Source organism: Hibiscus syriacus, unplaced genomic scaffold, assembly GCF_006381635.1.
Source record: "Hibiscus syriacus cultivar Baekdansim isolate YM2019G1 unplaced genomic scaffold, ASM638163v2 tig00110377_pilon, whole genome shotgun sequence".
NCBI classification, from domain to species: domain Eukaryota; kingdom Viridiplantae; phylum Streptophyta; class Magnoliopsida; order Malvales; family Malvaceae; genus Hibiscus; species Hibiscus syriacus.
In genome coordinates, this window is record NW_024062711.1 from 933153 (window position 1) to 947891 (window position 14739).

Consider the following 14739-nt stretch of genomic DNA (forward strand, 5'->3'; position numbering starts at 1 on the left):
TGTTAACCGACAATGAAGATGTTGAACGATTCATTGCTTACATTAGTGTTTCACAAGAAGATGATGTTACATTGTATGTTGTTGAACCTAGAAGTAGTGAAGTTGGGTCAGTAGCGGGTAGTAATCAACTAAGTTCTTCAACCCAAAATTTAATGGTTCCACCACAATTTCATCACCAAGCAAATTTTGTTTCACCACATTTCCAATACCAAACACAATATCAAACACAATCTCAAAACCCACAACCTTTTCCTAATCCAAATCTCAATCAACTTTCAGCACCAAATTTCGGTTTTCGTATTGACCAGTTAGACGATTATGAGCCAACAGAAAAAATTGTGAGGACTAGTCAGTATTCGAAATTTGATCTTGGTCAATACCCGGACTTTGATCTTGGTCAATACTCGGATTTTGATGATGTGATGGAAGAAGAAACAGACCCTGCATGTAATGATTTTGATATTGGTCAATACCCGAATTTTGATGATGAAACAGCCGCTGCCGAGGAAGATGTTGTTGATGATAATGAGGAGGAAGTTACGGCTGTGAATGAACATGTTGAACATCAATTCTGTAATTCATATAACCCTGAAGAAGAAGAAGTCCCCAAAGAAAGGAAAAAGAAGAAAATAACACGGGAGTATAACTGGAATATGCCAGAATTACTTCAGATACCGAAAGAATAGTTAGTAAAGATATCAGTTGATTGTTACACAAAAGTTATTCATATCAAGAAAGATGATTGTTTTGATACAAAGGAAGACTTGAAGATAGCTTTGTATACGAAATGTATGGAAGATGGCTATCAACTAAGAGTTAACAAATCAAGCAAAGATCGTTTCGAAACAAGGTGTATGATTGACAAAAACTGTACGTTGCATATGATTGCAAAGAGGATAAAAGATTGCGAAATGTTTTAAGTTAGGACTTTTATTGATAAACATACATGTTCAAGAACCCAAGTTTTTCCTCACCATAGACAGGCAAACAAAAAGGTATTGGGTGGTTTTCTGGCTCAGTTAATGTTTTTGAATGGAAGGGTATATCGGGGACATGAAATTATGACTGACATGAATGCTCGGTTCAAGATTAGTATCTCATATTCTCAAGCTTGGAGAGCCAAATGTTATGACTTGGAATTGTTTGAGGGGGTCGCCAGAAGCATCGTTTGCCCAACTGCCAGCTTATTGTCACAATTTAAAGCTAAAAAATCCTGGGTCGGTAAATCATATCAAAACAGATAGAGATGAACGCTTTGAGTTACTGTTTATCGCCATTGGTGCTACGGTTAGTAAATAATTATAATTTTGTTGACTCATTTTTGTTAATTGCATGCATTTCATATTTAAATGATTATATTTCTTGTGTATATGATTTTGTAGATTCGTTCGTTATTACTTGCATGCGCCCAATTATTATATGATGGAGCACATTTGAAAGGTCGATACCTTGGAGTAAACTTATTAGCAGTAGCCATGGATGCTAACAATGGGATACTGCCAATAGCTTACGGGGTTGGCAAATCTGAAACCTCTGATTCATGGACATGGTTTATGGGGCATCTTAGGGATTGCATAGGTCCTATTAGCAATCTGACAATCATATCCGATAGGGCAAACTCAATTGAAAATGCTGTTAGAAGGTGTTTCCCAGATGCTTTTCATGGACTTTGAGGTGTTTATTTGTACAGAAATCTAAAATCAAGGTCTGTTGGTATAAAAAATCACAAATGGACATACTGGAAGGCTGTAAAAGCTTATAGGGAAGTGGATTTTAATAAGCATATAAATTGTTTAAGACGTATTTTGCCTCAATGTGCTCAAACACTAGAAGATGTCGGGTTTGAAAGATGGTCAAGAGTACATCAACTTGGAGCAAGATATGGTTTCATGACGTCTAATAGTGCAGAATCAATCAACGCTCTAAGTCTTCATTCCCAGAAATTACCCATTACTATGTTAATGGAGTTTTTTCGAGCCTCTATTCAACAGTGGTACTATAAGAAAAGAAACCATGCAGGTATTATTTCTTTAAATTCGTAACTTATCATATATTTTACTAAGTATTATTTATTTAAATTTACAGGAACATTGGAACGTCGTGTTACACCATGGACTGAAAAAAAGATAACGAAACGTGTTGTGAAGTCAACGTCCTGGAGAGTTGAACCATGTTCAAACACTTTGTTTGAAGTATTGGATAATAACTTAAATGGGCTTGTCGATCTAAATGAAAAGACGTGTAGTTGTAAGAAATGACAAACATCTGGTTTTCCGTGTGGCCATGTTATAAAAGTTGCTCTTCATCTAAACCAAGATGATTCAAGCACATACACTATGGATTGCTACACTAAAGAAGTATATCGACAAACTTATGCCAAGATTGTCTACCCATATCCACATCCTTCTGAATGGGACATACCAGATGACTTACAAAAAGTTTTGCCACCAGTCATGGACAGCAGGCTACCTGGCCGACCAAAAAATCACGAACGTATACCGTCTAAGGGTGAAGAGAAGAGGATATCGACATGTAGTCGGTGCAAGGAAAGTGGTCATACAAGGTTGACCTGTGGATCACTAGTTCCATCACAATCATCTTTTCCTCTACCAAAAAATGGATCCTCATCAAAATCCAAAGCTCATATGGTGCCAAGCAAAAGGAAATCAAAATTGTAATCAAAATCCCAATCACAACCGACTTCACCTTTTGGGACTTATTAACTTAGGTGATTTTTAAATGCAAACGTTGTATTATGTGTATTTTATGTGTGAATGCATACATTTTCAGTTAGACATTCATTAGTAACTTGAGTTTGAACATTGCTATGATCTGTTCAGTTGTTATCATGTTGGGATTTTCTCTTGTGTTTGATTGCTTGGATAGTTGTTCTCTTTGCTTCTTAAAGTGTCTTTAGCTTGTATCTATAGCTTGGAATGTACAATATATACCTTGATGTTGTATGTTGCGATCAACGCGAAAGACAAATTCGCAACGCGAAATCGCAAACCAAATTTGACTTTCGCGTTGCGAATTTGACTATCGCAACGCTTATTTCGCGTTGCGAATTTACCTTCAACAAGTCTTTTTTACCTTCAACATAATGCATATTGAAAATTAAACAACAAATCAATTAAACATTGTTGTGGGTACATTATTTGAACATTGATATAGGTACATTATTTGAACATTGTATGTATAAATTTTTTTTCAACTTTAAACGCGAGGGAAATCCCGACCATCATATTTTTTGGTCAACTTTAAAGCGTCAGAAACGTTTTGGGCGTATGATCTGCGTGGTATACGAGAAATGCAACAAATGACAACTAAAAATATCGATAATTGAGGGCTACAACTTGTAATAATAATAAAAATAATAAGTCTGAAATGCTTCTGAGTACCACCCAAATCATAAGTCCGAAATGCTTCCGATGCTCATCAAAATCCAAAGCTCATATGGTGCCAAGCAAAAGGGAATAAAAATCCAAATCTCATATGGTGCCAAGCAAAAAGAAATCAAAATCTACAACTTGAGTTTGAAAATTGATATGATCTGTTCAGTTGATCATGTTGGGATTTTCTCTTGTGTTTGATTTTTTGGATAGTTGTTCTCGTGCTTCTTCAGTGTCCTTAGCTTGTATTTAAAAAGGGAATAAAAATCCAAATCTCATATGGTGCCAAGCAAAAAGAAATCAAAATCTACAACTTGAGTTTGAAAATTGATATGATCTGTTCAGTTGATCATGTTGGGATTTTCTCTTGTGTTTGATTTTTTGGATAGTTGTTCTCGTGCTTCTTCAAGTGTCCTTAGCTTGTATTTATAGCTTGGAATGTGTTTGATGTTGTATATACCTTGATGTTGTATGTTGCGATCAATGCGAAAGTCAAATTCGCAACGCAAAAGTCAAATTCGCAAACCAATTGTTTATGTACAACTTTCAGCACGCAGATGCAGGTAGGCAGCGTCTCGCATATATCGATCTGACCATATAATGCTGAAACCACAAGCCTACTGCAGGTCTATCTCTATCTGTGGGAGGTAGATACTGTATACTTCCTGTCGTCAAACGTTCCAAGAACAAGCATACGAGAGGACCACATTCCCCCTCTGGCTCCCTACGTTTTTTTTGGCGCAGTCTCGTCTCTGATCATTGTAATTTTGAACTTCTTTGGCTTCTTGTTTCCAGAATTTGTCCAATAATCAATCGCATTCAAGTATTTAGCCAAATGATCGCTCCATCCCTTTGTAATAATATCTCTCAAATCAGACAATGATAAGTAATTCAACATGCTGTCATATACCATTGTCTTCAGGGATAGGAGCTGAAGCTCAACGAGAAGCCAATGACGATGTTCCAAAATAGGGATAAACACCTGCAATCATAAATAATTGCGCACATCAAATAAAATTTATGAAAACCTTTAAAATATTCAAAAAATAAATACTAACCTTATCGACCTCCCACCATGCAGGATAAAGTTTAGCTTTTCCATTAGCCAACTTATATGAAGCATCTCTCTGATCCTTCAAGTGAGCTGCGTGAAAAGACGTCGGCATAATAGTCCATCGAGTACCTCTTTTATTCAATTTCCTTATTATTAGAAGACGTGACACCCATGTATCAATATGCTGTTTTATAAAAAAATAAATATATTAGTCAATTTATTAATAATTTTTAAAAAAATCAATCAAAATGCAATATAAGAAGAATATAATACTTACCACCCCTTCGAGATAGCCATTATCTTCAACCCCTAATAAAACACCCCACCAAGACTGATCAAGAAACAAATGAACAACATCGTCGATTTGGCATAGGTCAAAATAACACCCCTTGCTCCGCTCATGTAGATAAAAATCAATTGCGGTCTTAGCCCAAAGGGTATTATCCGTAATTGTGTCCGGTAGTGTTTCCCCTCTCCTGTTGAGGAATGGTACTGGCCGATAACACATACGAAAGCCAACTCGCATCCATCATATCAAGAACGGGAGGGGGTTTATCAATATATCGACATATGACGCCATATGAATCGAGCTCTTGAACGGCGGGCGGGACCTCTTGAACGATGACGGGGGCCTCTTGAATGGTGGGAGTGGCTTCTTCGATGATGAGAGGGGCCTCTTGAACGATAGGAGGCACCTCTTGAATGATGATAGGTGCATTGGGCTTCTTCTTACGGAGTCTTGGCACTAGTGGGGTGAATGGAGACGTAATGGCACGTGCACAACGTCTGATGCGTGAACCCCGTCGTGCAAGAAAAACCCGACGTAAAACATCTACCTTATCGGTCCGCTGAAAATAAATTAATACATAAATTAGTAAATAAATAATGGCAAAAAAAGGTTATTTGCATTTTTAGTATAATATTAAACAAATTTACCTTATTGCGTAGAGTATGAACCTCATTCTACAACGATAAAACAATCTCGCGTAGAGCAACAATCTCATCACGTAAAGTAGATACCTCACCACGTAGCGTACCATTGTCATCGCGTAAAAAATCCACCTCACCACGTAAAGATCGAACCTCATCACGCCATGCACCATTATCTTCACGTAAAGTACTGACCTCGTGACGCAAAGCACCAACCTCATCACGTAATTCCCCTAACTCATCCCGTAGAGGTGGAGAACAGGGAGATAAATGTCTTGGCCTTTTTACCGATCGCCTATCATGAGGTGATGATGGAGAAGAGGATCGATCAGGTGATGGCTCCGGGTGTCGAGCTGTAGAATCGGCCCAATCAGGTGATGGCTCTCGAAGTGGGGGGTGCTCATCATCCGTCCCATAAAAAAACTGCTTACTAGCTTGCCACCAATCAGTGGCAAGCTCAGTCTCTATGGGTGTCAGCCTCTGTAATGGATAGTTGGCCTCCTAACAATATAAAGCTCAAACAAATTTAAACTTGTATATAATAACTTGTTTATATATGGTATTATTTGTGTGTTAACTTACATCATTCATCGTCGTATATGGGAGTAAATCTTCCCAATCCAACATGCGGATCCTCTTCCAGGTAATAGCTCTAGGAATATCATTTGATCTTTTTATAGCAAATGTTCGCATATAATTAATTATAAATTTTTGAAACATTATATAGAAATTCTTAGCTTAAAGGCCCAAGTAAAGCATGTCAAAGTGTATTTAGAACCATCGCCCTACAAACTTTTTCGGTCCTCAAAGGCAGACGACAACTTCTTCCAGGTAGCTTTCCATAGATATGAACCCCACGGAAACATGTTCTATGCATTTAAGTCCTCTACCAATAATATTAGGTCATTGAAGATTGGTTGTCTGCCCTCTTTGCCTAAAAAGCCGGCATGCAAAAGTAATAAATGACATACTCGAACAACATCAAGGTCATCCATCCGAGTAAAACCATCTTTATCAAATAATCTCTTCAAGTCGTCGACGTGTATACTTGGCTTCGACTTTGTCAGCTCAGGAAAAACCTGATATAACCGTGATGGGCGGGCGATATGACTAGTGTACCGACCTACATCATCGTGTCCGAAGCGTAGACCGGTGATTAAGCAAAACTCTTCCCGCCCAAAACAAGTATATGCCGGTGCCGGAGGAAAATGAAACCATATCTCCTCATCACCACGTTGTACCCCCTTGGGTAGATCGTTAGTCATGGTCTGAAGAAACAAATGTGTCAACATAGCATCTCCACTCGTATGTTGCACTTTCAGCCATGGCCCGAAGCAAGTATCCTCAAACAATTTTATTTGTAGAGGTGTAAGCGTCGACGCAATTTTAGTTTGTAGGCTTAATTTATTCCTTAAGGTCAATGCAGCCGAAAAAAATTTCTACAAAAACAATAAATATACCAAGTTAGATATACTAAAAACTACAAATTATACACTATAAACATACATGATATTAAACAGTTAAAACAAAGCCAAATATGTTTCAAACTAGCACGGTATTCACCCAAGTCATTATTCCATCATAGTTCACAAAATGCATCAGATAACATTCCAGAAGTAAGCACTTATATAAACATTTAAAAGGACAACATATAGGTTTAGTGCAGGTTTAAGGACAACATAAAGAGTAGTAGTTTATTCTTGAAACTTAAATTAGCAACACTGTGAAGTTAGTATTTGTCTTTGTTTTTTTGTTAAAGTAATGCAATTCATTCAAGTTTCAATTTGTAGAATAAAAGAAGTTTCTGAAACTTAAATTCACAACTCGAAAATGAAAATCGCAACGCGAAAATGAAAATCACTTTGTGAATTTGGTGTTGCAATTTAGGGTTTCTTCAACAAAAAGACAAAACAAAGATAAATACTAACTTCACAGGGTTAAAGACTAAACATTTTAGCAGTATTGGCAGCAACCGAATGAATTTAGCAATCTCAGTGAAATGGTTAATCTAATAATAATACAAAAAATTTAAAATAAAAATAAGATATTAAAAAAACTAACCCTCGGTGGTTGATTTTCCATTTCTGACAGTGAATGGTTGTGAGGGTTGCTCTGAGAGATGGAGATAGACGGATTTCGTCGGAAATGAGGATAGATTTTGTTGGAGATGGGGACGGATGTTGCCGTAGAGAGCGAGAGATGGAGATGGGATTGAGTTGTGCTTTAGGGTTTTAGGTTAGAGATTATTTGCGATAATACTGTTTACATTTTTGTTGCGAAATTAATATTGTGTTTCGCGTAAAAACATTTGACTTTCGCGTTGCGAATTTGACTTCTGTGTTGCGATTTACAAATTCACAACGCGAATTTGACTTTCGCGTTGCGAATTTGACTTTCGTATTGCAAATTTGACTATCGCGTTGCGAAATTGGAAACTGAGTTGCGAAATTGGAATTCGCGTTGCGAATTTGTAGGTCATTTTGGCAAATCCAAAAAAAGTTGGTTAAATTTGTATATTATAAGACATTTTCGGTCACTGAGGTTATTTTCTCTTATTTTAATTATCTTTAAATTTCATTGAAAAATAAATTAAGAGAAATTGATTGGTTGACAATAAATCTATAGTTTTATTTATATTGTTAATGCAATATATGTATATATTCAATTTGGTTTTTAGTTTTGAATGTTGGTTATTAGAATATATATTTTGAAACAAATTAACTCATTTGGCTAAGTCTGATATTTTAGTAGATTTGTTGAAACAAAATGCTGCCAAAGCGACATCTTTTTTGTAGACTGATTTATTTGAAATATCAAGATGATTATGCGTTTCTTATGATTCATGTGTTTATTAATTGGCCCAAAAGAAGGTTAATATTTGGCCCTATTTCAAGCGACACTTGTGGTAATAACATGTAACGATTATAAGGTATTTATTTTATACGAGCTTTACATTAGTCCAAAGATTAGTCTTTTGTTCGACATGACTTATTGTCAATGTTTGATTACCACAATAAGAGTATCAATTACTGTTAATATTATTGTCTAAAGACTTGATATTGATGTAGTGTTTGGTATCTTATGATGGGAATTAGCCATAATTTTGAATTTATTTGTTTACTTAAGATGTGAGCTTCAGTTTTATTTATATTTTGTTCTATATTTAAATGATTTATTTATTTTCTACTACAATATCTACTCTACAGACAAATGTAATTAAGAAATTGAATATTAATGATTGAAAAATGTACTTACATAAACATTTGGTTGTATGAACATAGACTTTGCGCTAAGGAAAGAACAATTTCCACCTCTCATGAGGGATAACATTCTTAGTTGGTATAAGGGATTCGAGAGGTGATTTTTTTAAATTGCATTTGACGAAATCGAGAAATATTTTCCCAAAAACAATAAGGTCTAAATGACATCACTTTTGACTTCTTTGATGTCTATAATGTATAAGGGTCAAGGAAATGTGAGGGGGTTACATTATGAATATGTTTCATATTGCTTTAAGATTTCAGACACTTAAGATCGAGATTTTTCTAAAGAAATACTTGTTTTTATAATTCCAATATTGCTTCATATAGAGTTTAATCAACTCAAAGAGAGAAATGAACTCTATATGAGCTCATTTTTCATTGTGTGTGGGATGAAGAAAGGTTGAAGCATAATAAGTTTGAAAGTACTCATTTAAAAAATGCGTATAAAGATAAGGGAAAAAAATAAAATCAGAATATAGTTATTAAGGGTAAAATCAGAATATAGTTATTAAGGGTCAAACTTAAAAGAGATAACAATATGTTATAAATGGTTGTTCTCTTTTGTAATAAGTTAGAACATATGAGGAGAAATTAAATTCTAAAATAGTAAGAAATTACTTTCGTTATTCTAAACTATCAAGGGGTTATAAGTTTTATGATCTCATAATTAGAAATATTTTTTTAAGGTGAGATCTATAACACTATCTTTTACGATGTTGGGTTTAGAGAGAGAAATAAGGTTTGATGAATAGATTCTGAGGATGAATTGAATTATAACTCAATTCCTATTATCACTTTTGATGATATCCATGTGTCCATACATGTCGTTAATCAAAAAGTGAATATAGAAATCTCAACAAGGTTATTTTGAAACAACTCTTCATTTAAGTTGAGAAATTGTTACGAAAGAATAAACTCAACAACCTTAAAGAACAAGTGTAATTAGGAAGGTCCATGAGACAAGAGAAATATTATTATGTTTCTACAAGAAACAAGGCTGACAATAGGACGATGAAAGATGATCTAATCATCTTTCATCATGTCATAAAAGTTATGACTCACAAAAGTGGATTAATGCCATGTAATAAGAGTATAAGTTCTATACAAGATAATAAAGTTTGAGGACTTATCTCATTGCCTGAAGACGCAAAGCTAATTGGTTATGAATGTATATTTATAACCAAATATGGATGCAAATGGTGATGTTGACAAGTATAAGTCGTGTCTTGTACACAAAATATATACTTAGAAATGAGACATTAGTTTTGTAGATACTTTCTGTTGAGTTAATCGATCGACGAATCGGCCAAGATGGGTGAATTGGCAATAAAAATTTTGGTGGAAGCTTTTGCAGAAAATTGAAAATAATTGCACAACGATTTAGAGTGGTTTAACTTTCTCAACCAAATTCTACGTCCACTACTTTAGCTATCCACACTAAGGATTTTCCAACAAATTCACTAATTTGTTCTTTCTTTTGAGGACAAAGTGTAACCTTACAACTCCCTTAAGAATTATACCTCAAATTCTTGAGAACACTCTCTCCCAAAGAGAAATACACAAATTAGTAAACTTACAAGAAAACCTCACAAGGTAAGATGTTTGCACAATTCTAGAAAAAAGAAAGAATACTAAAAAATAAATACAATAGAGCACAAATGGTGTTCTTGAAAGCAAAATGAATATTGAATGAAAAATAGGCTTGAAATGCTCAAACTTGAGGTTTGATGCTTTCTCTTTGATTCTCTAGCTTCTCTTCTTAATTGTTGCTGATCAATGGCTCTTAAGCTTGTTTAAATATTCCTTGGATCACTTGTGAACGTTGGGGATCATTAGTGGAGTCAATAGAGCCGTTATTGTGTGAAAACAATTAATAAAACAGTTGGGAGCGTGTGTGCATCGATGCATAGCCAAGGTGCATTGGTACACTATGTGTAAAATTCAAATATTTCGACCGTTATAAGACTTAGTGCATTGGTACACAAATTACATTCGATGTTTCAAATGAGCCTGGAGTGCATCGATGCATGGTATGTGCATCGGTACGCAGAATGCATTCGATGTTCAAAATATTCAAGAGTGCATCGATGCATGGCTTATGCATCGGTACACAAAATGCATTCGAAATGGGTGTCCATCGATGCATCAATGTAGTGAATCAATACATCACTTTGTAAATTTGAATTTTGGCTCGATTTTGGTTCAAAATACTTTGTGAAAATTGTTTCAAAAATATTTTTAAGTATAAAACACAATTTTTACTCTAGTAAGGATTGAAATTGAACTTTGAAAAACTTGGAGTAATATTTTGATATTCGAATAATTGAATCGAATATACTTTGAAAATAATGTAAAATCTTAAAATTCAATAACATTTAAATTGTTATATCGAAACATCAAAATGTTTTCAACAATCTCCCACTTTTTGATATAACAAAACACTTGAGTAATTTTAATATTTTCTTTGAAAAATAATTTTTGAAATCAATTTTGTAAAATTACTCCCCCTTACTATAACACATCTTTCTCTCCCTTTTTGTTAAATCAAAAAGACTCTATAAAACGTTTTGTTCAAAACAAGACTTTGGAAATTTAGCCAATTGATTTTAAATAAATATAGCTTAATCTACTAAGATCACAATCAAGCGAAAGGTTAGCTATTAGTTTCATAAATCAATATTCATAATCAAATGTGTAATGGTAATTGGTCATATTTATCTAAAATGTGAATGATACACAAATAATAAACATTAAGCACAAATTGAAAATTCAAACCAAACCAATATATATATATATATATATATATATATTAAGTTCAATCATCCAAAACATTCAAGTTTAAACAACCAACATCCATAACAATCCAAAAACATCAGAATGTTTAGCAATAAGTTCTAAATCCAACCCAAGAAAACTAAAGCAAGGCAAGGTTTAATCCATAGGAGGATCGGGAGGAGGAGGATAACGTGCTCGTATTTCGAGTGTGAGAGCATCTAAACGTTCATTCATCTCCCGTTGTTGAGCCCCCATAGCAGTGAGATGGGACTTAATGGATGCAAACCGTAGATCAAATGTCTCCAAGAATGATCAAAAGTATGGAGGCACTTGATCCTCTTGTTGTGTCGGCTCATCATCAGGAACTTCATCGACAATATCTTGCATAAGTTGTTGAAGTTCTGGATCATCGTCTGCTGCCGGTTCCGGAGGAGGTGGAGGTGGAGCTCGTGATGAACTAGCTCCCGGAGTTTTCTCAGGGGATCGAACCCATTGACTAGATTCCTTATCCTTTTTCCATCCCGATTTCTTTAAGGAAGTAAGATTGAGTTGGTTTTGAAGAGGGATGAAAATGTCAAGAGTGACCCTAAGACCAAGTTTGATAAACAAGTTATTGAGAAGACACCCGTAAACTAAAGTTTCTACATTCTTAGAAGAGACAATGTTTACGGTATCTAATAACTCACTAAAAATGATCTATGGCAGATTTATTTTCTTGTTATGTTGGATACATTGTATCCACCATAAATCTATAACTCTAAGTGAGGAGTACCTACCTCCGGATGGTCTAAACCACCAAGAGATCATCAAATGAAGGAATCTGTCGTGATGAGTTCTTAGGGTACTAACACTATCCTTAGACTTATAGGGTGTTGCCACAGTCTCATTTTCGTTATATAAACCTAAGTTATCTAGTCCAAAATGGGCAGCGATTGTGTCGGAATCAATAAAAAGAAATTGACCTAAAAGATTGGATTGAATTCCTATGGTTTCGATTCGACGCTCGTTTTGGACACATACCGCATTGGAATAGAAGATGTGGACTAATTGGTGATAAAAAATAGGTTTGAGTTTAAAGAGTTTATCAAACTTCCAGGATTTAAGAGTAGAAAGATATTGAAAATTCATATCTTCCATAGCTTAGATCGAAGGGATACACTCTTTCCGGATTTTTTATGACTCAAAACAAGTATGATACCTATGGTAGAGATCTTGTCTAAGACCAGACACATTGAAACAAGAGTTAAAAATAGTCATGTTTGGGTCATTCGAGTTTGGATTTGGATTAGGAGGAGGAATAAGAGGTCAGTTTTGACTCGAACGACTAGACGATGTCCTAGGTCGTTTAGGATTATACATGGTTTACGAACTGGAATAGGATAGGATAACCTGCAAATTTAAAACACATGTATGCAATTCAATCAATCCCAAAACTCAAATGAGTCCTCATTATTTCAAGGTTCTCTAATGGGCAAAGTTTTGAAAAACTATTTGAAAAATAATGTTTTAAAATCATAATACGTATAGTTTTCATGAAAACAACATACTTGAATCAAAAACATCAATGAAAACAATAATCTATAAAATTTGTATATTTGAATTTTTTTGAAAAATCTTGTGTCTTTGATAAAATTGATTGTAGGAAATAGTTTCTAAACACTACACAATCAATGCCCGATATTTAATTCAACCTAGAACTAATCAATACTAGTCCTAAGTTCAAAAATCAATAAAATAAAGGTTTTTTGAAATATTACCTTGAAAATTTCGGATTTTGTGAGAATGCGATGTTGTTTGCATAGATTTAATGATGTTAGCAGGATCAGAAGTTGAAGAACAATCTAATTCCGACTTGATTCGTTGGTTTTGAAGCAATTTTGAGAGTGGAGAGTGAGAGAGAGGGCGACGGCAGAGTGTATGGGTGTTAGGGGTTTTGAAAGAATGAAGAAAATTAGGCATTTAAACCCAAAAACCCGACGAGTGTATCGATGCACAACAGAGTGCATGGATGCACCTTCAAGGAGTGCATCGGTGTACCTGCATGGTATATCAATGCATATTCAAGGGATACATCAGTATACTCTCTAGTGTATCGATGCATTATGCACAAAATGCCAAAAATCCATTTTAAACATTCAAAATGCTAAATTAATTAGCTTTAGTGGTATTGGCAACTCATATATTGAAAATTAACTATGTTAATCAATCAAATCAAATCCTTAAACCTAATTTGAACATATAATTAATTCTCACTAAGAATCATAAACCCCCTAACTAACAACAAAGAATGCAATCAAAAATATTATTTTTATAAGCATTTTCCAAAACTAATTAAAATTGCTAAAATTATTTTAAATACTAAGTGAAGATAGGTAAGTTAAACCTAATTCTCTCCTAAGTGTCCAAAATCTTTCTTTATCTAAAGGTTTTGTGAAAATATCCTCTAATTGATGCAAAGTATTAACATATTCTAGAACTATATCTTCTTTGGCGACATGATCTCTAATGAAATTATTTCTAATTTCAATGTGCTTAGTTCTAGAGTGTTGGATGGGATTTTTAGTGAGAAAAATAGCACTAGTATTATCACACTTGATAGGTATGGTACTAACTTCAATTACATAATCTAAAAATTGTTGTTTCATCCATAAAACTTGTGCTCAACAACTACCGGCTGAAATGTATTCCACTTCAGTGGTAGATAATGCAACTCAATTTTGTTTCTTTGAAAACCATAAAATCAACATATTTCCTAGGAATTGGCAAGTACCAGAGAAGGCATCCTCCATAATCTGCATCAGAGAAGGCATGCAAGATAAAGTAGTCATCCATAAAACTTGTGCTCAACAACTACCGGCTGAAATGTATTCCACTTCAGTGGTAGATAATGCAACTCAATTTTGTTTCTTTGAAAACCATAAAATCAACATATTTCCTAGGAATTGGCAAGTACCAGAGAAGGCATCCTCCATAATCTGCATCAGAGAAGGCATGCAAGATAAAGCTAGAGTCTCTAGGATACCAAAGTCATAAACTAGGAGTATCTTTAAGGTATCAAAAGATTCTCTTAACATCTAGTAAATGTGATTCATTAGGGCATGATTGAAATCTCATTGGAGTGGCATGAGGTTTCCCATTTCCAGTCCAAACTTCTTGAGCATATCCTTGATACTTAGCTTGATTGATGAAGATGCCATCTTTTCTTTGCTTGATTTGGAGTCCCAAGAAATATAAGAGCTCCCCCATCATGCTCATCTCGAATTCACTATGCATTAGCTTAGAAAATTATTGGAAAATAACATCATTAGTAGAACCAAATATTATA